At 47.4% G+C, this 25,327-nt stretch overlaps 1 protein-coding gene and 1 long non-coding RNA gene across 3 annotated transcripts in view; both read left to right on the top strand.

Moving 5' to 3' along the window:
• Positions 1-14,711, top strand: part of LOC132511533 (uncharacterized) — a 34,645-nt gene extending 19,934 nt beyond the window's left edge. For both annotated transcript variants that reach the window (XR_009537631.1, XR_009537632.1), the window contains exons 5-7: positions 5,666-5,936; positions 13,627-13,675; positions 13,918-14,711. This is a non-coding gene — a long non-coding RNA (uncharacterized LOC132511533). The remainder of the gene's footprint in view (positions 1-5,665; positions 5,937-13,626; positions 13,676-13,917) is intronic.
• A 531-nt stretch (positions 14,712-15,242) lies between these two features.
• The window catches only part of TEX2 (testis expressed 2), a 107,121-nt gene continuing 97,036 nt past the window's right edge, over positions 15,243-25,327 (top strand). The window contains exon 1 of the mRNA XM_060133252.1: positions 15,243-15,374. The gene's annotated coding sequence lies outside the window, so the exon portion shown is untranslated. The remainder of the gene's footprint in view (positions 15,375-25,327) is intronic.

The raw sequence follows: 25,327 nt of genomic DNA, 5'->3' as shown, positions 1-25,327 counted from the left end.
ATGCGGGATCTTAGTTCCCTGACCAGGGATTGAACCATCCCTGCACCCCCTGCAGTGGAAGAGCAGAGTCTTAACCACTGGACCACCAGGAAAGTCCCTCACCCATCATTTTAAATCTAAAAAGCAAAGTGTTCTGTGTTATGGACACGGGTGTTTTTGGAGACTGTCCCCTGGGGGGGGTCATGCTATCAAAAGGAAATAGTTATACCTCTTCTCACTTTGCACTCACACCCCTCTGTGGTTTTACTCAAATCCCTTCTGCCCTCCTGCCCTCCCTGCTCTCACTCCTGTGGGGTGGCACCTTCTATCCACCCTCCTGCGTTCCTTCTCCAGGACAGACAGGACTCACCCGGCCAGTGCTCCCAGCAGCCAGGTTTGGGCTTGTCACACGGCACTCGGTTTGGGCAGCTGGTCCCCATGCAGGTAAACTCAAATGAGGAGATTGAGGAAAGACTGGGAACAGCACGGTGCCCCAGCCATAGGTCTTGTTTTCTCAGTCTTCAAGAGTCCTTAACATATGGAATCAAAAAAATAAAAAAACAAAAGCCAAACTCAGAGATACAGAGAACAGATTGGTGGTTGCCAGAGGTAAAGGTAGGGGTGGGTGAAATGGGTGAAGGGGTCAGAGGCACAAACTTCTAGTTGTAAAATACCTAAGTCCCAGGGATGTAATGTACAACACGGTGACTGTAGTTCATAATACTGTATTGTACATTTGAAAGTTACTAAGAGAATAGATTTTTTTTTTTTTTTTTTTTGCGGCACGCGGGCCTCTCACTGTTGTGGCCTCTCCCGTCGCGGAGCACAGGCTCCGGACGCGCAGGCTCAGCGGCCATGGCTCACGGGCCCAGCCGCTCCGCGGCACGTGGGATCTTCCCAGACCGGGGCACGAACCCGTGTCCCCTGCATCGGCAGGCGGACAAGAGAATAGATATTAAAAGTTCTCATCACAGGAAGAAAAAATTTTCTAATAATGTGTGGTGATGGATGTTAACTAGACTTATTGTGGTGATCGTTTTGCGATATATACAAATATAGAATCGTTATGTTGTACACCTGAAACTAATATGTTATATGTCAATTATATCTAGATTTTAAATAAAGCAAGATGGGAATTCCCTGGCAGTCCAGTGGTTAGGACTCTGCACTCCCACTGCTGAGGGCCCAGGTTCAATCCCTGGTTGGGAAACTAAGATCCCACAAGCTGCGAGGCGCAGCCAAAAGAAAAAAAAGGCAAGAAAAAAAATAATGAAATAGGTGCTTAGTAAATGTCAGATGTCTTCAGCTTTCACTATATGAGTAATTAGAAATATAAATTTTATTAAAAACCCTGGATATTCTTTTTTTTTAAGTCTTTAAGAAAAAGCAAAATTTAGCACTCCCTCTCCCCTTTTTCCCCCACTGACTTGGCCATAGAAACAGGAACTTCTAGCTATCCTTATATATTGCAAGTGATTTAGGAAATAAAATCTTTTAAGGCAGGCGGAGTGCACTCCGTTAAACAAATAGCAAGACTGCAGAGTTTTATTAAGTTCAGTAGACGTTAGATGTAGTCTTTGCAGCCACCACCCTGCCCCCCACCATATATAGGAAGGATTTTTGTACTTTTCTCCAGGCTTTGGAAACTCCATCCTAAGTATCCAGACTAGAGGGTTTCCACCTCTTTTTTTTTTTTTTTTCCTGGTGCTGCTCTGTTCTTGCGATGGGACTTGTTACTTCGAAACTTCTGAGGCAGAGAAGGAAATGAGGTCGCCACACCACCGTGGAGCGAGACAAGAACTCCAGCTCATCCTGGCGGCTTCTAGTCTAAAAATATCCCAACTTGGCAGGCAGGAACTTTCTTCCTTCTTTCCTTCTGGTAGCAAGGCTGGAGGCAGAATTCTTTCTGAATTCTGCTGAATAGAGCACGTGTCTGTAAGAGCCAAGTGCAGAGAAGAGCTGAGAGGTGTTTCCCCGGGTCCAACAGGTCCAGGGAGGACCCTTCACTGTCTCTTACTGGACGTCACTCCTTCAGCAACGAGTGTTTACCGAGGGCCTGTGATGGGCCTGGTCTTGCAGAAGGAGGGAGAGACAAGATCCCAATCCAGCCCTCCTAGAGCTCACCGTCCAGGGGCAGAGGAGATGCTAATAATTACTTGAATCCCCCTTTGGATAAGTGTCGCAAAGGAGTTACTCAGGACCAGAGGGATCTAGGCCACTCTGATTTACAACCCAAGGCCAAAGGAAATGGGTTTCCAAGGTGACAGGACTCGATTTCATCTTTAGAGAAGGAAGAGTCTGGGGAATTCCGTGGCAGACCAGTGGTTAGGACTTCGAGCTTTCACTGCCGAGGGTGCGGGTTTGATCCCTGGTCAGAGAACTAAGATCTTGCAAGCTATGTGGTACAGCCAAATAAAATAAAATAAAATAAAAAGAAAGAAAGAAAAGGAGGAGTCTGGTAAAAGTGAAGAGGTTTGAGAAGAAGGAGGTGGGTGTTGATGAAAAAAGTTGGGATTTATCTTCAAAAAGGGAGAAAAGGCAAGGAGGTTCCATGTTGTTCCCTGGGCACTCTGTCAGCATAAACGTTAACCAGAATTATAGCAGATACATGAATGCTATAGCCAAGCTCTTGAAAAGGTCACTGAGATATCATCACAGCTTCAGGGGAGCCTTGAGTGATACCAGCTAGACCCAGCTGTCACATTCACGGATTGCTGCCACCGTTGACACCACCCCCTGGAACTCCATCCACACGTGAGGGCCAAATCTTCTTATCAGGCATTTTATTTTGGGTTAATCAACTTTCCTCCATTGCCCAAACAACATTGTAACAGCAGTAATGGAAACTGAGATAGGGGTTGGGAGGGGGTGAACACAGCAATCCTATCACTCTCCCTTATCAACATGTTAAGTTTGGGACATCCCTGGTGGTGCAGTGGTTAAGAATCTGCCTGCCAATGCAGGGGACCTGGGTTCAAGCCCTGGTCCAGGAAGATCCCACGTGCTGTGGAGCAACTAAGCCCATGCGCCACAACTGCTGAGCCTGCATGCCGCAACTACTGAAGCCCACACACCTAGAGCCCGTGCTCCACAAGAGAAGCCACCACAATGAGAAGCCCATGCACCGCAACGAAGAGTAGCCCCTGCTCGCCGCAACTAGATAAAGCCCGCGCACAGCAGTGAAGACCCAACACAGCCAAAAATAAATAATTAAAAAAGAAAAAAAAATGTTAGGTTTTCCATTTCCAGCTCTGTGTAAAAGATGAAGAGAACAGGCTTATGGAGACATTGTTTGGTGACATCCCACGGCCTGCCCTGGCCAGCTCCCCACTATGACATTTCCCAGCACCCATGGACACATCGAGGTCCTGCCTGAAGTCTGATCTGTTGGACAAGAAACAGGCCATCAGAAACACGTGCAGTAACGAAGACCCACCACAGCCAAAAATAAAATAGATAAATTAATTAATTATAAAAAAAAGAGTGGATATATGTATAACTGATTCACTTTGTGAGTAACACTGTGTTACTTTCTGCATGTTATAAATCAACTATACTCCAATAAAAATAATAATAAAAAAAAACAATGAATTATCTGGGATTTCATCCTTTCCAGCTCACATCCAATCCAACTTCTCAAGAGTTCTCCTCTTCTTCTCCCAGCATCCTCTTTAAGCTGCTCCCCCAAGTGTCTTCCACCTCCACTGCTCCCCTGAAACTGCTCTTGTCAAATCATTGATGACGTCCACTCTGCCAAGCCCAGGAGTCATTCCTCTGACCTACTTGACCCTTACTTAACCCTTTTCAAAGCATCTATTGACCACTTCCCTACTCATCCAATCCTCGTTCCCTTAGTCTGGTCTCTCATATTCCCTCGAAGCCATGGTGGGATGGAGACAGCAAGCTTTGCCAACCAGGTCACATGTTTCTTTTTTTAATTAATTAATTTATTTATTTATTTATTTATTTTTCGCTGCATTGGGTCTTCATTGTTGGGTCTTCGTTGCTGCGCCTGGGCTTTCTCTAGTTGCGGTGTGCGGGGGCTTCTCTTCATTGTGGTGCGCGGGCTTCTCATTGCGGTGGCTTCTCTTGTTGCAGAGCTTGAGCTCTAGGCACGTGGGCTTCAGTAGTTGTGGCACATGGGCTCAGTAGTTGTGGCTCATGGGCTTAGTTGCTCCACAGTATGTGGGATCTTCCCAGACCAGGGCTCGAACCCATGTCCCCTGCATTGGCAGGCGATTCTTAACCACTGCGCCACCAGGGAAGCCCCCTCCACTCTTTTTTAGATTCTTTTTCTATATAGGTCAGTACAGAGTATTGATTTCCCCGTACTATACAGTAGGTCCTTATTAGTTATCTATTTTATATATAGTCATGTGTATATGTTAATCCCAATCTCCCAGTTTATCCCTCCCCCTGCCCCAACTCATTGTTCTGGATGTTCTTGACTCCAGCAAGTGACTGGGTGGGCCATGGTGCCATTGACTATGATGGGGGTGGGCGGAGACCAAGAGCTCCTTTTGAGGACTTTTTTTTTTTTTTTACATCTTTATTGGAGTATAATTGCTTTACAATGGTGTGTTAGTTTCTGCTTTATAACAAAGTGAATCAGTTATACATATACATAGGTTCCCATATCTCCCCCTTCTTGCATCTCCCTCCCTCCCACCCTCCCTATCCCACCCCTCTAGGTGGTCACAAAGCACCGAGCTGATCTCCCTGTGCTATGCGGCTGCTCCCCACTAGCTATGTGTTTTACGTTTGGTAGTGGATATATGTCCCTGCCTTTTGAGGATTTTTAACGTGGGATGATGATCGGGCTTCACGAGAGACCAAGCAGGCAGTTGGGTAAGGCTGGAGAATAGCGAGAGCCCTGCGTTTTCTCCTCTTCTCTGAAATGTACGAAAACTATAGCATGAGCTGGGCCTGGGGATGTGACGTTCACCGTAACTTGCACAAAGCAGAGGAACACGTTCGGCCCTGGACAGCAAGCTCCTGAATTTTGTGCACCTTTCTGAGCACCAGGAGACAGTAGATGTTCAATCAGTATTTTCCATCTGGATGGATGAATAACATCATGGTCCCTCCCAGTCTCCAGAAACTGGGTGACTTTCGAAAGCCCGGGACAGATGCCTTCACAGCTTAATGAGAGGCCTAATTATAACGATGATGCCAATGATAGAGGGATGACTTACAGTCAGGAAGGGGCAATTGCTCTTCTGAATAATTATTTAAATTGGTCACACTGTGATTGCTCAGAGGGCCGTGAGAGTCAAGGTAGGAGTAGGAGGGTGGGATAGGTGATTGGAAAAATGGGAAGGAGGCAATGCCAATTCCACCAGTAAGCAGGGTTTGTTTTGGACCTCAGGCTAACTTCTTGATTTCTCCAGCCCTTTTAATTTTTTATTTTTTTTATGGCAGTGATAGAGATCCACCACCCCAAATAGCTGTAAGCACTGCTAATGAAATCACGGAGCCTCTGTGGCAAACCAGGGAACCTAGTAAACCAGAAGTTGAGTGCTAGTTCTCAGAAGCAGAGACTTGGTGTCTATTTGAGGAGACTTAGTGGGGCCCTGGATACAGTGAAAGAGGTCAGTCATTTTCTAGCCCAAGGCAATGGTAGGACTTGGCCTTTGAGGAAGGGTCAATGGAAAGTGATGTCCGTGTTTGCTCCATTCTTTGCCAGTGTGCTCCAGGGACCTGATAGGAGAGTTTCCAGTTTCCTCTGGCTGAATTGAGCCGGTGCTGCCTGTAAGGTGAAGGCCCTGTGCTAATCTCTTCTTGGCAAGTTATACAGCCCCATGATTGAAATCACCAGGAGAGCATCGTGAGGGCCCGGGGTATGTGTGCCACAGAAAGAAAGAAGGAGGAGCCAGCGTGGGGGTGACGGACAGCGATGCCACTGACACTGGAGTCTTCCTACGAGAGTAAAGTGAGGCTGTGCGGCAGGCAGCCAGGTGAGCAGCCACAGAACAACAGAGAGATAGCGACTCGCAATGGGTAAGGTGTGGAATGGCCTGACCTCTGCGATTTTATAGAAGAGGCAATGGAAGCCCAACAAGGGTTGTCCATGTCTTCCCCAGACATTTCTCAAGAGCCAGTTACGTGCCAGAGGCTGGGCCAGTGTTTTGGTTACATATTGCTGCACAGGACATCACCCCAAAACCCAGAGGCTTAGAACAACAGTCATTTTATTCTCCCATTTCTGTGGGTTGACTGGGCACAGCTGTGTGGTTCTTTGCCCCGTAGGATGATGGCTGAGCTGTGGTCATCTGGGGTGAGACTCAGCTGGACCTTCTGAGGGGCTTATTCACAGTGATAGCAGTTGGTGCTTGGAGAGTAGCTGGGCATTTCACCCGGCGTCCCTCAGTTCTTTTCTTCTCCTTCTCCTCCTCTTCCCCCTCTCCTCCCCCCCCCACCCCCGCTTCTTCTTCTTTTTTTCTGTTCTCTTATTTCTGGCTTCTCCAAGTGGCTTGGTCTTCTCAAAGCAGGTGACTGACTTCCAAGAGCCAGGAAGTGGAAGCTGTCAGTCCTCTCAGTCTTCTTAAGGCCTGAGCTCAGAAGTCTCAGAATCCCAATTCTGCTGCATTCCGTGGGTCAAATTCAGTCCTAGAGTGTATTGGTTATCTACGCTGCATAACAAATAATCCTGAAACTTAGTGGTTTAAAATGATGATAAATATTCCTCTCTCACAGCTTCTGGATTAGTCAGGAATCATGCAGAAGCTTTGTGGGATGTTCTGGCTTGGGTCATCACATGAGATTGCAGTCAAAATGTCATCCAGAGCTGGACTCATCTGAAGGCTTGATTGGGACTGGAGGACTCAGCTCCAAGGTGGCTCAGTCATATAGTTGGAAAACTGGGGCTTTCTGTTAGCAGGAGGACTCAGTTCTTCTGTACACAGGCCTCTCCACAGGCTGCTTGAGTATCCTCATTATACTGATGATGATCTGAGTATCCTCAGATGTCAGACCTCATCACTTCTGCCATACTCTTTTTATCACACAAACAAGCCCTGGTTCACAGTGGGAGGAGACTATGAAAGGGCCTGAACGACCAGGAAGTGAGGATCACTGGGACCATCTTGGAGGCTGGCTATCATACGAGGGCAGCCCAAGATTCCAGGAAGTGGAGGAATAAACTCTACCTCTGGATGGCGGGAATGACCAAGAAGAGTTTGTAGTCATCTTTAGTCCAACAAATCCAGGCTCTAGGGGTTTAGTCAGAAGGGCTTTGTGCTCATAGAACTTACAACCTAGACCATGGTTTAGGTCCTATAGTCTAGGACCACACAGAAAACTAGTGGCAGAGAGTGGATGTGTCTGTCATCTTCATTATACAGATGACAAACCTGAGGCTCAGAAAAGACCAATCATAGCCCAAAGTCATAGAGTGAATAAGTGGCAGAGCTGAGATTAGTACTCAGACTCTTCTGACCCCAAGCCAAGCCCTTCTTTCCCTTATCCTGTACTGCTACTCGTTATGTTACCATGTTAACTTTTAAATAAAGGATACAAAATTGTATCTAGTGTAAAATGACAGCTATGTAAAACAAACTATGCTTTAAAAAAGAACAGGAGGAAATACAAACAAAATGTTGACAATGGTTAATAGGTGATAAGAAAATATGTGGGGTTTTTTTTCTTCCTTCTTCTAGGTTTCTGTGTTTTTTTCATACTCTACACTGAGCTTCTATCACTTTCATCATGGAAAAACCCAAACCATTTCCTGCTGTGGTGGATCACACAGGCGCAGTGGGAGAGAGGGGTGCTGGGGGTTGGCGGGTGGGGAAGGAGCCCTCCACCTGTGGATTTTGGTTCCTCCTCTGCTGTGTGGCAGTCATTGTGCTTCTGGTTCTTCTGAAAGGCAGCGGCTGTTAATTAGCTCACCTGTGCAAACAGAGCTGGGGCCCCTCAGCTGAGCTGTGGGAAGAAGAACCTTCTTGGAAAGAAGAGCTGTGTTGCTTCCACTCCAGGAGCGTGGGGAGCAAAGGAAACTAGAGGGCTGATGTTCCCCCTTCCTGATGGGATATATCTATAATGCTGTTTTCTGGTCCAAGCTCAAGGTGACTGCCTCTCAAATAGGAGTTTTTGTACTGGGACAACATGAGAGAACATTTGATATTGATGCTTTCCTGGAAACTCCAAGATATGTAGTCACTGTAGATAAAAGCTGTTCAGTTGTTTTAAAGTATTAGACATTTTTGGTTGCCTGCAGCCATGTGATAGCTTCTTTCACTTCTATTTTTGAAGCTTAAGCATATCACCCGATTGTCTTCCTGTATGCATTACACTCCATGGCCAGGAATTTTCCCTAGAGTAAAAAAACAACAGCTTCCGTTAATTGGGCACCTATTATATAAAGATGCTATACTACGCATTTATGCATACACTTAATCTTTACAAAAACATATGATGTGGATATCTCCAATTTACAGATGAGGAAACAGGAGTTCAGGGAAGTTCAGTATCTTATCCAAAGTCACATGGCTCAGAAATGACAGAGGCAAAACCTGAACCCATATCCAAATGACCCCAAAGTCACTAGACTAATGCTGCTTCCCTAAAGAGAACATTATAACAATATTAAAAGACATTTGAAATCTTATATCCCTAAAGCCAAACTTAAGATGGCAGGTTTTTTTGGACAGTGCAACGTTCCTCTTTTTGAAAATGGACTTTGTATCAGAAACCTCTGGGTCCCACTGGAGATCTTCAGCCACTGCTGGAGTGGTCAGTTCTGTGACTGCTCCTACCAGCTTCCAGCAGGTACAGTCTGACAGTGTCTTGCCTCTGGCTCACAGCCGGTACCTCACACCCCACCCAGGGCATCTCGGTTGATGCCCACTCAGTGCCAGGCCAGTGCATCCTGGAAGCAGGGTGCAGGCCCCCGTGCAGAGCTTTTCACCAATGGGGGCAGAAACCATTGGATAAAAGTCTCCCTCTCTCTCTCCCATCCTAGAAGGTGGGTCCTGAGATGTTTTTCTTAGGGTTTCTCAGTCTCTCCAAATCGAGCAGCCTGGAACATGGTCACCCCAATAACGCATTATCAAACGCCTCTGCCTCTATCCTTGCTGTGGTTCCTGAGCCTCAGGTATGCTCCCTGGGCTCACATTCCCCAGCAATGTATTCACGTGTGAGCTTTGTCTCAAGTTCTGCGTTTGGGGAACCCTGGCCAAAACAGATTCAAACATTTTCTTTGCCTAAGCTCTCATCCAAATATAGACCATCTTTGTCTTCTGAATCGCATAGGTGCTGAGTACTGTAACCACGTGGACATGGCTAAGGCTAGCAATTTCACGCTTTTCATCTCTAATTCTGTTTAACCACCTGATTGGGAGTGGACATTTCCCACTGACTTCTAGCTACTCTATATCAGGGTATGTAAATCATGTTTTCAAGATTAAAACAAACAAACAACCTTCCCGTATGTTTAGGTGGATGTATACGTCATTAAAAGGTCAGCTGAGGGGGTTTCCTGGTGGTCTAGTGGTTAGGATTCCAGGCTTTCACTGCTGTGGCCTGGGTTCAAGCCCTGGTTGGGGAGCTGAGATTCCACAAGCCGAGTGGCCAAAAAAAAGGCCAGCTGAGCCCTCCCACTTCTGCTACTTAAGGAGACATGGTGCAGGGGTGGGGCCAGGACCTGTTGGCTACACTGCTGACCCTCCATCCCTGGAGGTAAAATTGTGCTCCAGGGTGATTCTGGGCAAGCCAGAGATTGAATCTCCTGTGCCGAAGTGGAGTAGAGGGCCTGGTGGCTGGAAGGCAGCGAGGATGGCGGTGATGTCAAGGTTAGAGGGAAAGTGAGGGAGTGACTGCTGTACAGTGGATTCATTCTCTGCGTGGAGAGCACCGGGAGCGCCCTGAGAGGCAAGGCAGAGAGTCAGCAGGGAAAGGGAGGCAAATGTCAGTCTTTCTTCCTAGAAGTTCACTCTGGCTCTGCTCCACATCAATTAGAAGCCACCATTCTGCCAGTGGCCCTCCCTCGCAATGACAGAGCTTTGAGACATTTATATTTAATAACCTCGGGTCTCACATGCTAATTAGCAAAGTAAATAACCAACATCAGCTGGCTGTTGGCTGCTCCTTGATGGCCGGGAATTATTCACAATAATTATCAACCCACTGGGTGAGGCATTTCTTTTTTTTTTTTTAATAAATTTATTTATTTTTGGCTGTGTTGGGTCTTCGTTTCTGCGCAAGGGCTTTCTCTAGTTGTGGCAAGCGGGGGCCACTCTTCATCGCGGTGCGCGGGCCTCTCACTGTCACGGCCTCTCTTGTTGCGGAGCACAGGCTCCAGACGTGCAGGCTCAGTAGTTGTGGCTCACGGGCCTAGTTGCTCCGCGGCATGTGGGATCTTCCCAGACCAGGGCTCGAACCCGTGTCCCCTGCATTGGCAGGCAGATTCTCAACCACTGCGCCACCAGGGAAGCCCCAGGTGAGGCATTTCTAAAGCCCTGGAAGACTTCCCTCCAGTATCCCTTCCCACAAATGCTCATGTCTCCAGGACGATGGTGGGAGTCCCTCTGTTCATTAACAGGTTATTTTTTTGGCCATGCTGTGTGGCTTGTGGGATCTTAGTTCCCTGACCAGGGATTAAACCCAGGCCCTGGCAGTGAAAGCGCTGAGTCCTAACCACTGGACTGCCAGGGAATTCCCAGGTTTTTATTTTAGAAGGAAAGCCAAACGAGAGAAGGATGCTCTTCCCAGCTCCGTCATCTCAGAGAGTCAGCCCAGTGGTGGTGCAGAGTGAACAGAAAGCACTGGAGGCCACACGGCCTCAGATCATTCTCCATAAGGAACCAGAGGAGGGAAAATCCAGGAGTCGAGTGTCTTTAGAAACTCCAGCTGTATGGCCGCACCTGACCTTGTCATCACTCAGAATAGTTCGTCTGTGAAAACCTCGCCTAACCCATCCCACTCCAAATCGACACAAAGTCTGGTTCTTCCCATCTCTCCTGCCCCACAGATTTCCTCTGGGGCAGCTTCCCACCCCCTTGGATTTCCTTCTATCTCCATCCAGCTTAGAACACGTGATCCATCACTTCAACCCCCCTGTTGTCAGTAACCTGCACTGTTCTGTATTTCTCCTGTTCCTGACCCTGTAAATGCTTGACTCTAGATTCTCCACACCTGGGCCCGGCTGCTGAGCCCCATATAACCATCCGTCCAACTCCGATCCTGGGAATGCCTCAAATGCCTGGGCCCTCAGGGCTGCCCAGAATTCTCCCTCTCCATCTGGCAGCTCCTTCCTTCATTCCTCTCAGTGGCTTTTCCAGTTCTTCACTGTTTCCCTCAAAGCCCCTGTTACTACCTCCCACCCACTCTCAAGAGATGACTTCGCCTCTCACTTTAGAGCTAAAATAATAGAAGCCAGCAAGCAGGAATTTCCTTAACTTCCTGCCCTCCATCTATGAATGAATCTGCACCCACACCCATTCTTGTCTGCAACCAGCTTAAGTGGAAGAGCAAACCCTCTTCCTCCCCAAGGGCAGCTCCCCTGTCCCCGTGGGCTTCCTGGTGACCCTGTCCTCTCCTGCCCGGCCTCTTCATTCTGGTGTCTTAGCTCTTCTCCTCAGCCCAACTCTAGGGAGACTCTGCATCTCCAGCCCCACCTCCACTGTTTTTGTCAATGGCCTCAGTAACCTTCTAATTTCCAAATCCCAAGGTGCACTGTTCAGATCTCTCCCAACTTGACCCTTCTAAGGCATATGTTGCTCCCTCCATCTCCAATCTCTTCTCCTTGGTGACAACATACTTACTTGTTATTTTTTGTTTGTTTGTTTTTGTTTTTTTTAAATCACCTCTCTGGTTTCTCCTCTTTTTTTTAAGTAGATGTATTTTATTTTATTTATTTATTTACTTATTGGCTGTGTTGGGTCTTTGTTGCAGTGCGTGGGCTTCTCATTGCGGTGGCTTCTCTTGTTGCAAAGCACAGGCTCTAGGCGTGTGTGTTTCAGTCATTGTGGCACGCGGGCCCAGTAGTTGTGGCTCACAGGCTCTAGAGCGCAAGCTCAGTAGTTGTGGTGCATGGGCTTAGTTGCTCTACAGCATGTGGGACCTTCTGGGACCAGGGCTCAAACCCGTGTCCCCTGCATTGGCAGGTGGATTCTTAACCACTGTGCCACAAGGGAAGCCCTGCTTTCTCTTCTTAGTAGCCTTCATCTGGTCACCCCTAAAACACTATGGGGTTCCCCAGCAATTATAAATGCCTATTCTGTGTGCCATAGCTCCTGTGCTTAACTTTGCGGAAGCCTATAATGGTCTATCAATTTGTCAGTCTTTCTCTGCTAGATCTAGTGCTAAAAGGCCATCTTTATGCCCTTTTTTTTTTTCAAATACTGTCTTCATTTCCATCCCCAGTACTCAGCACAACACCTGGTACTTACTGAACTCTCAGTGATTGCTCGTTAAAGGAGCAGCTTGTGGTACAATGGACCCCTAACCCTTTTTTTTTAGACGTATGAGTGGATCAACTTTTTGTTTTTGTGTACTTCATAACCATTTCTCCTGCCAAGAGTGCAATGCAATGTCAAAAAATTGAAGCAGGGACTTCCCTGGTGGTACAGTGGTAAAGACTGCATGTTCCCAGCGCAGGGGGCACAAGTTTGATCCCTGGTCGGGGAACTAAGATCCCACATGCTGGGTGGTGTGGCCGAAAAAAAAAAATGGAAGTAAAAAATCATACAGCCTTTTTTTTTTTTTTTCCAGTTTAAGTTTCATGAGAAAATAAGAATTAACTTGAAATGCCATAATTGGGAATAATCAAGTATACTGGAACCTGTAGGCTTAAGCTGGAGCCTGGGTTGAGAGAGAGACTTGGGTGATGGTTGCGGGGGAGGGAGGCAGATGCCAGAGTAATAACTTGGGTTTGAATTTCTATGACTTCTATAGGTAGAAAAGATTTAGTTCACTTTGTACATATTGTACCTATAGATCAGCTATTTGGGGGAGAAAGTAAGGAATCTTGTTTGATATCTAAATTTAGCATCACAATCCCCGGCCTTTGTCATTGGTCACTATACTGAGTCACAGACTCCAAGCTCTAAAATCACTCTTTTCATTTGTAAGTTCAAAGTACATATGTATTTATGTATATTTATTTGATTTCGTTTTCATGCCAGCCCCAGGAGGCAGAATTTGTTATTATCCCATTTTATAGACAAGCACTCAGAGGCTCAAGGGGATTTAATGATATGTCTTGTTCAAGATCAAGCAGGTGGTAAGTTAGAGCAATGGAACTTAAACTCCAAGGCAGTGCTGCTATATTGAGCTGTCTTTTGGTGAAGATCGCTTCTTTTGCCTTTTGAAGTTAGCCATCCTGTTTCCGGCAGCAAGGACGGGCATTTAGGCAGGCGCTGGAGCAGGCAGGTAGGAGGTCATGAATACGGCTCTCTCTTGAGCTAGTCTTGTGATCTTGGACACATTACCAATCCTCCATGAGCTTCAGCTTCTGCATCCGTAAAATGGAGAAAATAATAACCATACCTACCACACAGGGTTCTTGTAAGGTTTCAATGAATTAATATGTGCAAAGATCTTGATGAAGTGTCTTGCCCAGAGAAACCTCTTAAAGGTAGGACATGTTAATACTATTATGTTATTATATGTTTATTTTTCAAAGCATCCAAATTCCTCACTTTTTAGAAAGAAAGTCTTCTTCTAAGGGTTCAAGCTAGATCTTATTGGCCTCCAGGTAAGATTGACACTGTATTAATTAATCTAATATTTATATAGGGCTTGGCCCAGGCAAGGAGGGTTGGGGGGCACTCTGAGATGCACACTGCCAGCTTCCGGGGACCCTTGCGGTGGTGCAGCTCCAGGCACCCCACTTCACTCCCCATCCCACCCCCAGCCCAGGTGGAGGTTTTAAGAGGTGGCCGAGACAAGCTTTGGGCTGTTTCTCTAGTGCTAACTGCCTTTGTTGCACATTTCCAGATATCCACGACCGGAACCCTCTCCATTTAAGACAAGAATTCTTCTTCCTTTGGGAAGGCCAAGTGAAGCAAATGGTGATCCCAGGCAGTGATATCTGCAACTCAGAGACTTAATCCTGATGAGGCTGATGAATGTGTGTGTCGAGCTGTTCCTGGCAAACACAGCACCTATCAGATATCACAGCAAAACAACAACAACGACAAAAACGGCTGTTCTTTGGAGTCTGTTTGCTCCTCGTAGGAGGGGTCTAGGTGGAAGGGGCTGACTTTCAAGTCGAGGCAGTGACTTCTGGGTCAGATGTGTGTCTGGGACACAGGGATGGGGACAGGAATGTATCTGGGAGGGTGGGCAGGGCTTGATGTCTTTGGAACCAAGCTCCAGAAGGGCAAGGCACCCTCCTGGGGTTATGACTGGGCCTGGTGATGGCAACGAGGAAGGGTGTGTTTGCCGTTGAAGTATTTAAGCATTGTCTCACCAGTCAGAAAACAAGACTGGCTTGTTGCTTCATCCCAGCCCAGGGCCCTTCAAACTCAGATCTCAGCATGACCCACACAGGCAACTGTTCTGAGTTTCTCAGTAGGCGACGTCCAGCCCAACTAGCAAGTCTCCCAACCGTATTACTGATTTTGAGGATTAAAAAAAAAAAAGTTTCTCTTTATTTTTGGCAGTTGAATTTGGATTTCATTACAATGATCGACTTGAAATACGTGCCTGAGTGTGGCTCTTGTACCACCCACAGCAGAATCGCCTCAGGGGAGGGGCGTTGAAAAATGCATACTTTCCCCAGTCCCATTCCAGACATACGGAATGTCTATTAAATATGTTTAAAAAGATCCTCCAGGGTGAGGTTGAGAATGTGTCTCTGTAAGCCAATTTCTGGGATTGGACGGGAACAGATTTGCCTGACTGCCCTCCAAACCCAAACCTGAGTTAATTTGTCAAGCGGGAGACCCTTGGTTCTCGGAGACTCAGTTTCTCCTTCTGACAGAGGTAGGTTCTGTCTCCACTTGTTGCTAGGCTGCAGGAAGAGGAAATTAATATGCAAAGCGCTGGGGAGAGCGCTGCTGCCAGGTTGGGAGAGAAGAGAAGCTCCTACCTCTCCCACACCAGGCTCTCCCTGGTAACCCCGCCGCCGCCCCTCTCCCCAGCCCCATGGGCGGTGGCCCCTTTAACAGACCTGACCAATCGCCCGGCCATTTCCGCGGCCGCTCCTCGGCGCACTTGTAGAGGGCTGGATTGGCCGGGCCTGGCGCGCGGCCTGTTCCGCCCCCGCCGCCCTCTGGTTGGCGGCGGCGGCCGCGGGTGCGGGGCGGGTCCGCCGGCGGGGCGGGGCGGCCGGTGGCCCGGGGGCGGGCTGGCGGCAGGACTGTGGCCCGATCCCGAGCCGTAGCGGGAGCTGCGGCGGCCGTGGAGCACGGGCGCCGGCGCAGTACAATGAGGCAGCCAGTGGATCCGGGGTGAGCGCTCCCGGGGCCGGGTGGGGCGGTGGGGGGAACGCCCGCCGAGAAGGCTCAGGCTCCTCAGGTTCCGGGGTACGATCGGGGGCCGGCGGCCGTTGGTGCGGCGGGGCGCGGGGGTCCGGCCCCCACAGGGCCCCGCCCCGCTGTCACGGTCTAGGTTAAGTTGACAGGGACGCCTACCCGCGACGACCCCGGGCGCACCCTTCTTTCCTTTGGGGCGGTGTGGGGCGGTCTGGGCTTGACCCCGCCGGAGGTGCCCTCCGGCCGGTCCCCGCAGCCTGCGGTCCACGGGCTCCGGGTTCGGCCCCGTCCGGGGAGGACCGTCCACAAGCAAACTAAGGGAAAACAGCTTGTAATTTTGTGAATGGGGCCCCGGGTTCCTGCCGCCCCCAGCGCTCACGTTGCGAAATGCCTGGAAGTCGAGAACCGCAGTTACTTTTACGCGGATCTTTTAGAGGCTCTCTGCGTCTCGGGTTGTTTTTCTCTAGCTCCTGGAAATCGTGGGTGGCAGTGGGTGGTTTGCGTGCCTTAGACCTGAGGCGGCGGCGTCCCGAAAGCCGGGGGTTTGGAAGGTTAACAAGTGACATTGGGCTGAGGCCTAATGCCAGGTGCCGTGCCCCAGAGCTCGGGTGTGACGGCGGAGGTTGTGCTGCCGGGGAGCACACAAATGAAGCGGTGGGACCGGGGATGGACTGAACCGTCGGCTTCAGCTCCGCCTCGCACGCTGCCCAGAATGCACGGCTGACGCGGGAGTCGGTGCAGGGGAGTTTTCCCCTTTTGAAAATGGTTTTTGGAAAACTTAGCCCCTAGGTGGGTTGATGGTTACTTAAACCATCTGTTGTTATGGTTACACGGCAGCCAATGTAAGGGCAAAGTCTGTTTCCACCCTCGCTCTTCCTCCAAAGCTATGAAGTATTTTGTCACTACGTCTTAACCGACGCTTCCCAGGGAGGGCATACTTTTTCAGAGTTGGAGGAAAAGCGTGGGCTCCATGAAGACAGGGGTGGTGCCATATTCATGTTTGAAGCTCTAGCTCTTGACACCGGGGCTGCTCTGCACAGGAATTGAAAAGAACCAGCCTTTCGCATGTTTTGATGGTTTTCATCAAAGGATTTAAAGGAGTCCTTTCAGGAGCCTGATGTAAGCTGGAAGGGAAACAATGAGTGACTTTTATATGGAAACCAACAAGGAAAAACAGAGGGGCAAATGATCCTTGAACTCTGGGATAGGGAGTGTTTGCAGAATCTAGGTTTTTGTGGGTTTTTCTTTTTCGATGCACAGCTTGTGAGATCTTAGTTCCCAGACCAGGGATGGAACCAGGGCCCTGGGCAGTGAATGCACAGAGTCCTAACCACTAGACTGCCAGGGAATTCCCAGGAGTCCAGGTTTGTGGGTTTAGAGCTCAGTGACACAGTGAAGCTTATCTCCTAGGAGGTATTGAAAGAGCAAAAGTGCCATTTCTATCAGCTCTTACCCAACCCTTAAATCATTTCAGGATTCTTTGAAATTCTTCTAAAAGTTGGTGATTGGTCCAAACTTGTGGAAAACAAGCAGCCTCCTGAGGTGATGGGGGTAGGGTGGGATTTTTGCCTTTTTTTTTTTTCCCACTGGGCCTCTCTGGGAGTGTCAGGGAAGGCTGGGATGGGAATGGGTAGGGGGTGTATGGAGGACTGTGGGTGAACTTGACCTGCCTGCACATTAATCTCCAGGAAAGGTGCTGTGCCTGAGAGGAAGGAGATTAACAAACTGATTCAGTTCAGATGATGGTGGTAATTGAGACAACTGACAAGGCACCCGAGGGCTGGACAGAGGAGGGGGAAGAGAAAGTGCAGGGGTTTGGTGGGGCTGAGGGGGCTGGACCTTGTTGGAGGTTTGAAGAGCGGGTAGAATGTCATCGTGTGAGAGGACTGGAGAAATAGCTTTCGCCAAGTGTATTGTTTGTGTATTAGAGATTATGGTTTTAGAATGCTTCTGGAAAAGAAGTAGGAAAGATTATTAGGCTTTTAGGTAGAATAAATATATAGGATGTTTTGCAGTTTTGGTCAAAGTGAAATGACATGTAGTCAAAAAATATTCACTCAACTAATTTTTGTTGAGAGTTGGCTGTGTGCCAGAAACTTTGAGGCATTATGGGTACGATGGAGAAAGAAACAGGTCAAGAACTTGTTTCTACATCTATATGATTCACCTTCCCTCCAAGTCAAAGCTCTTCTGAGGATTTTCTGAAGCTCTTGAAGAAAGAAAGGGGAGAAATGCACAGAATATTAAGTAAGAACAAAACAGAACAATGGGGAAATTCTTCCTGCTGTAGATCACTTTTGGTATCAAACTGAATCTTCCAAGACTGGTTTTCTGTGTCAGGTTTGGTATCTCTTCATCCTCATATCTATTGACCAGTGTCTTTTGATAGTGTTAAGTTCTCTCTTTTTTTCCCATTCCCCTGTCAGTTAGTTTATTGAGAAGTTTGGAAGTTCATCCCTGTCCTCCAGGTGCTTCCAGTTCATTTTCTTTGCCTGAGTGTCCCTCAGGGTCTGCTTTCTCCTGTCTGATCCTTATTCTCTCCTGAGTGTCCCACTTGGGAATTGCTGAGGTCACAGGGAATTGTTTGTTCCTTGATTCTGTCCCAAAGCAGAAGGTGGCTAGTATAGAAAAGAGCATTTGTTGAATTCCAGCTCTGCCATGTGCTGCTTTCTCTGTTTGTATATATATCCTTTCCCGTCCTTGAGCAGCCCTCTGAGTGAGCTAGATGCTGGTAGCCTCAATTTACAGGAGAGGAAACAGAGGCTCAGAGCAGTTCAGTAAATTTCCCAGGGCAATAAGCTGGTTAGATAGTGGAACAAGATTTTTTTTTTTTGGCCGTACCACACGGCTTGTGGGATCTTAGTTCCCCCACCAGGGATTAAACCCAGGCCCTCGGCAGTGAAAGCACAGAGTCCTAACCAGTGGACCGCCAGGGAATTCTCTGGAACAAGAATTTCAGTCTACGACTTTCTGATTCCAAGTGTGCTTTTTCCATCGTACCGCATTGCTTTTCCCAGAAGGAGGATGGCGGTTTAGTATAGTCTAGCACAGTGCCTTCTTGGACACATGAAAGGTCAGGTTCAGAGATGTTCAGAGAATTGCCGCAGTTAATGTGCTCATGGTGGAACAAGAGTTAGCACCATTGTGTCCTGCCTCTCTGCCAGGTGTGTTTTTGGGTAATTCATGTGGCTCTCAAGAAATCTGAGTTTACTGCCATGAAAAGTTGACCAGACTTACCAGGTATGTATCCCAATGCTTCCACTTATCAGCTCCGTGACCTTGGGCAATTATTTTCTCTCTCTGTGTACCTCAGTTTCTTTATCTGTAAGTGGGACAATATTCACATTTCGACAACGCTAAGACAGTACAGTTTGTCTCATCTTAACATTTCTGAAAAGTATCTTATAATCTATGAGGTCTTAAGTTGTAGTTGGCAGTAACTCCCTTTTTCGTACGTAAAATAATGGTGTCATAGTCAGTGGGGTTCTAGGTCATATGAACCACGGTAGTACATTCTTTATCGGTAGTTGTGAGGATTACATGAAGTCACTCGTGTGCCTGGCACAGCGTGAGCACCCAGTAACAGTTGCTCCTGTCGGATGACAGAACGTATGGTTAACTGGTAGGTGGTTCTGGGGAAAAGCTAGGGAGCATCTCGTAAGATTTGCCACTTGGAGCCCAGGCAGTAATCCATGGTCTGTGGGCTGGAGGAACGTTTTTCAGTTTGCGTGAAGCTCTGTCCTTTGGCTGACTCTTGTCCGCGTGAGAAGCATTGACTTCAGGAGCTAACCAGCCATGGACAGACAGCTCCCTTTGTCCTGCCTGTTCATTGAGTTCTTTGTCAACTTTAAATCCCAAGTTAAAAATAACTATCGTGGGCTTCCCTGCTGGCGCAGTGGTTGAGAGTCCGCCTGCCGATGCAGGGGATGCAGGTTCGTGCCCCGGTCCGGGAGGATCCCATATGCCGCAGAGCAGCTGGGCCCGTGAGCCATGGATGCTGGGCCTGCGCATCCAGAGCCTGTGCTCCGCAACGGGAGAGGCCGCAGCAGTGAGAGGCCCGCGTACCACAAAAAAAATAAAAATAAAAAAATAACTATCGTTATAAGAAGTTTAGAAACGTAGGCTGGTGTGAATACTCTTATACGTGAATTTTAAAGCACCTCAAGGTTCTATGCAAGATTCCATGTTGCCTCTTGCCAAACTCCTTGTAATGCTTAATTGCGTTGTGTGAAGTGTCTGTGAGGTACCATTCATCAGAGGGATGCTAGGAGGTCATGAAATCACAGAAACCCTGGGTTTCTGAGTGAGGTAGAGAGAGCACTGCAGTTGGTATTAAGAGACCTGTTTCCAGTCCTGGGGGTTTATCCTGTTATTATGTGTGTCTTGGGCACATCATTTCCCTACTCTGGATCTTGAGGGTCTCTTCCAAAATGAGGACTTGATTTCTTAGTCTCCTCCCCCACACTCGCTCCAATACAGTGTCATAGATTATGTGAGTTTATGAATCTAAGAATCTGAGAAATTAAATGGTTGAAAGGAAGTGAGTCTGAAGTCTCAGGTCGATGTTTGTGCTAGCGCTTTTGTAAAGAGAAAAGAACGGGTAGGTGATAACCATATGAGTAACCATCATTTATGGAGAATTACTGTGTGCACTGTTCCTACTTTTAAACCTCACATCATCCTATGAGCAGTAGAGACTAGTGTCAATCTTATTTTAAGATGAGGTAACTGAGGTTCAGAGAAGTTAAGTAACTTGTCCAAGATCACACAGCAAGGACAAGGGCTTATAGCTGGGACTAGAACTCAAGCTTATGTTGCTCCCCAATATGAGTTCTGTGGTTGTTTCAGATGCACCCTGCCTCATTTTGGAATCTTCTCAAGCCATGTGCCCTGGAAGTTTTACCAGTTTAAAAAGTGAGATTTCCCTCTGCTTTGGGGTCATGCATTCCTAGTCTTTTATTGTGTACTGACCCCTGTTTAAATTCTGAGTTCTCATTCAGAACATCTGCTGCGTATTGGGAGAACTTTGTTAAACCTAAGGACGAACTCTATGGGAGTTGCAGAAGACTTAAGTCCTCTTTGGTTTTTCTTTGGTGAACAAAACCACAGGCCAGGTCACTGTGAGCATAGGTGGGACTGTTGAGAGAAGAATCTGACCTTTCTGTGAGGAAGCTGGTGGGGTGGGGAACAGGGTGGGCTTTGAAACAACGAGGTAACCTTTGTCTGTTGGGTTTGCTTGGAAGATTGGTTCTAAGGGCTTTACCCCCAAGACGATGATTGGAACTAACACACTGAGCCCCTCCCGGCTTATCCTAACAGTTGAGAATGGAACTGGGCAAGAGGAGCCCTCTTCAGTCACCACCTTATTTAGGATTTGAGATTTAAACCCACCGCTTGGATTGCTCCCGCAAATAACCTTTCAGAATCACAATATGCATTTCATAAGAGTTTCATTTCACGTTTGTTACTTAAAGCTGACATAAGCTGGCCAGTTCTCTTACTCAATTTTAAGTCCTTTCTTACACCTAATGTTGTTTTTTAAGCAGTGTTCCTCAAGATGGTTCTGTATATCATTTGGGGCTTGAAATATAAAATTTAAAAATCTTTCCGCTGAAAGGACTGACTGAACAGTGATTGTCACTCATTAAACAAGTATCTGTGCGTCTGCTGGAGCCAAGCATTGTGCTTGGCATTGGAAATCCAGTGGGGAGCAAAACAGATGTATTCCCTGCCGACACATAGCACATTACGTAGTCTAGACAATAAACAAGTCAGCAGACGTGTGCATTGTATATATTAAATTGTGATAAGCACGAAGTCTCCTTTCTCTGAGGAAAAAGAACAGGCCCTGAGAAAGAATAAAGGGAGGGAGGCCAGCAACTGGGAGTGTTGGGAAGAGCACCTCAAGGGAGGGAGCAGTGTGTGGCAAGTCTGGCTTCAGGGGAGGAGGGCCTTAGAGGAGGGCATGAAGATAGGAGAGGCAGGTGCATCACAGAGCAGAGGGGAGGGGCTGGGGCTCAGAGCCAGACACTGCTTGAGGCACCTTGGGAATTTCTTACAAGGGTTTGCTGACTCACAGGCAGTGGGGAACTTGGCCTGGAGGGGTTGAGCTTCTGTTCTGGGTCCACATTTCCCATCATTCTGTGTGCAAAGTAACCACAGGGCAATAGGTAGGACTGAAATGGCTCCTGTGCACGTCCACTGGAGTCCACTGGAGGCATCCTGCTGTGGCTCAGTGCGGGACAGCCTGTAACGCGCTAACCATCAGCCGGCACCTGGGCAGTGCTTGCCCTGGAGCCTCGGCAGTGCGTGCAGGGCTCACCTTGAAGTCAGGGTGGACTGGAAGCATTGTTCCTCTGTCTGCAGGTGTCTGCTTTAGTGTTGGGCTGTGGGAAGTGGATTTTTAGTCTTTTTTTTCTGATAAGAGGAGGCAGAGGCCAGTGGCCTTATTATCAGGTGATCAAGCATGATGGCTCCGAGTTGCTGAAAGAAGAACCCACCTGAAGGGACATGGTGTGGTGCTTTCTCATAACCACCCCACCTCCGGTCACACAGGAGGAGAATTTCATAAAACAAGTCACTGGCTTTGTTAGTTCTTGACCTGGCTTGGGAGGTTTGGTAAAATACTATGAACCCAGCCATATCAAAGTTTATAATTACCCTACAGAATATTTGTTAGAACCGATTGAATTTGTATATAATTGCATTAGTCCTTTTTTTAAAAAAAGATCTATTATTCAGGAAAAAAGATTTTGAATACACGAAAGGAAAGAATGACATAACGAGCTTCGTGTTTCTGTCACTCAGTTTCAGTAACATTTTGCTAATCTTGTTCCGAGATAGTTTCACATATGAAGCATTGTTGGTGGATTTTCTGTCACAATATAAATGTATCTTTGGGATATAAAATCACATGGTAGATATGGTTCAAGAGAAAAAATTCCTGCATGTTGCATCATTACAGGACTGGTGTTAGTAGTTGAAATTCCAAATCTGAAATGAACATTTCTTGCAAGCCCCTTATAGACTTGATTATGAAAAGTAGGCACAAAATTAGGTTACCAATTAATCTATGTATTTACTGAGAATATCAACTATATTGGACAATGTGTAGGGTATATGTAAAAAGAGTAAAACAGTCTCTGTCCACATTGGCTTGTAAAATCATGGTCCCTTTCTTCCTCACAAGGAATCACAAGGTTTTATCTTCAACATTCCTGGCAAGTAAAATATACACAAAGCCCGAACTATGAAACTAACTAAAAAGCACTATTTTTGTGGTGCATGTTAATTTAAATTCAGATTATAGCATTCACTTATAAAATCGAGGGGAACACAGTTAATATGTTGAAAGTCTCCATATGTTAAACTTTTGTGTATTTTTTTTTAAGGGGAAATTCAAATCAAACAGCAAAGAACCCTGTAGCAGCACCTCTACATCTGTGCCGTCAATATGGTGGCCACTAGCCGCATGTGACTATCAAATACTTGAAAGGTGGCTAGTGCAACTGAGAAACTGAAGTTTTAATTTTAGTTAATTTTCAGTTAAATAGCTCTATGTGGCCACATTGATGGTTTTGTAAACCCTGGAGCTACACTGTTCAATCTCTATGGTAGGATAAAATCCAGCACAAACTAATTTGGGCAACAAATGGAACAGCACAGTTCACATGTAGGACCCAAACTCAGTACGTTTTAGAGAAAAGGAGTTTGATTATGTAGAAGGAAGAACTGCTTCTTGGGGTTCATTGTCTTCCTGTAAGAGCAAGGTTTTGGCAGCTCAGACACCTGGAGAAGTTAGATTTGATGTGGGATGTCTCCCGGGGCTCAGATCTTATGAAATAAGGAGTGAATCTCCCTGCTTGTGCTGCTGTTGCATTGTGGAAGGTCTCTGAGAGGTAGACGGGAGTCTGTTGAGTGACTCATGTGAAGGTTTCTGGAGGTAGGGTGACCTCAGCCTTGGGAGTTGCATTCATTGCCAGGGGGGTTTAGAGGCTCAGAGGAGACATGCCAAGGGCCTGGCTATCTTGATCACCTTTCTATCCCCAGCACATAGTAGATGCTCAATAAATGTGTTTCAAAAATGGATGACGGTTTTTAAGAATAGGTTTAAGAGCAAATAAGAAGAGCTTTAAATTTGTCTAGAAATTTGAAAAATAGTTGCCAAAGGAAGTATGTGAGCTGCAGAGTATATACAGCCAGTATTTTCTCCTGGAGGTAACTGACATTTCTCTTCACTGCAAATGCAAGCTGGCTTTTATCTCATCCGTTACCAAGTGCTGTTATTTTCCTCTTTTAAACGTCTCTTGAATGGTTCTCTTTCTCGCCAACTTCACTGCCACCACTCTAGTCCAAACTACCATCTTTTGGCTTCGAAGACTGCAGCAGCTGCCTCCCTCCTCTCCCCACAGCTGCTTCCTCTCCTTTCTAATCTCTTCACCCCTCTGCAGCCAGAGTGGTGTCTTAAAAATTCCCGGGCTTCCCTGGTGGTGCAGTGGTTGAGAATCTGCCTGCTAATGCAGGGGACACGGGTTCGAGCCCTGGTCTGGGGGGATCCCACATGCCGTGGAGCAACTAGGCCTGTGAGCCACAACTACTGAGCCTGCGCGTCTGGAGCCTGTGCTGCGCAACAAGAGAGGCCACGATAGTGAGAGGCCCGTGCACCGCGATGAAGAGTGGCCCCCACTTGCCACAACTAGAGATAGCCCTTGCACAGAAACGAAGACCCAACACAGCAAAAATAAATTAATTAATTAATAAACTCCTACCCCCAACATCTTCTTAAAAAAAAAAAAAATTCCCAATATAATCATGCCACGTCCTTGCTCAAAACCCTAGGAAGGCTTCCAGTTGCTCCCAGGATAAGAGCCACATTCTGAACCTGGTCTGAAAAGTGCTGCGTGATCCAGCCACTCCTGCCTCCTGCTTCAGCCTGGGCCCGTGCCTCTCTCCTCCTGGTTTATTATAGTCTAGGCACCCTTCCACTCCCAGCTGGAAGGGAGCTCTGCCTTTCAGGAACTGAGCCACCTTGCTGCTCCCTCTTCAGAAAACAGCTCTGACCCCTCACCTCGCTCCCCTTTTCTCTTTTGTCCTTTACAGCACTTCTCACTGTTGTTGTGACATATTCTTTAAGAGACATCTGCTTTTCCCCTTCCTCCGGGAGGGCAGGGACCTTGTCGATTTTGCTCATTCTTATATACCCAGTGCCTAGCTCAGTATCTGACCCATTGCACAAGCTTCTTAAATGTTTGCTGGGTGAATGAATGAATGAATGAGTGAATGCAAGCACATTGGGAACAAGGAGGAACTTGAAGAATGCTCTTTAAAACTTGGATTTATTGGAAGGATTGAATAGTTTTTAGAGTAGAATAACCTGGGAAGGGAACTAGCCGGGGTGGGGGTCGGGGGAGAGTCTTTGGGAATCTATTGTTGGAAAGTGTCCAGTGGGTTTAGCACTGTCTTACAAGAGAAGTATGTCTGTGCCCTTGTCACAGACTTGAAAGGCATTTGCCTGCGGAGTTGCAAGGGTGGCCCTCCTGTCTGGCTTCCTATCCCAGCCCTCAGGAGGCATCACTCTCACTGAGTGTGTGTCCTTAGTAGCACGGGTCTCCAATTTGAGACCTCAGGGTTGGAGTCTTCCATATGCAGCCCACAGTCAGGGATGTAGTAGTCTTTTTTAAAAAATTTTGTTTATGTTTGGCTGCATTGGGTCTTTGCTACTCTGCGTGGGCTTTCTCTAGTTGTGGCGAGCGGGGGCTACTCTTCGCGGTGCGCAGGCTTCTTATTGTGGTGGCTTCTCTTGTTGTGGAGCACGGGCCCTAGAGCGTGTGGGCTCAGTAGTTGCGGCCCACGGGCCCAGTAGTTGTGGCTCGCAGGCTCTAGAGTGCAGGCTCAGTAGTTGTGGCGCACGGGCTTAGTTGCTCCTCAGC

The sequence above is a fragment of the Lagenorhynchus albirostris genome, chromosome 20, assembly GCF_949774975.1.
Source record: "Lagenorhynchus albirostris chromosome 20, mLagAlb1.1, whole genome shotgun sequence".
Taxonomy (NCBI): Eukaryota; Metazoa; Chordata; class Mammalia; order Artiodactyla; family Delphinidae; genus Lagenorhynchus; species Lagenorhynchus albirostris.
Note: the sequence above shows the minus strand (reverse complement) of the source record. Positions and strands in the feature narration are given on the sequence as shown.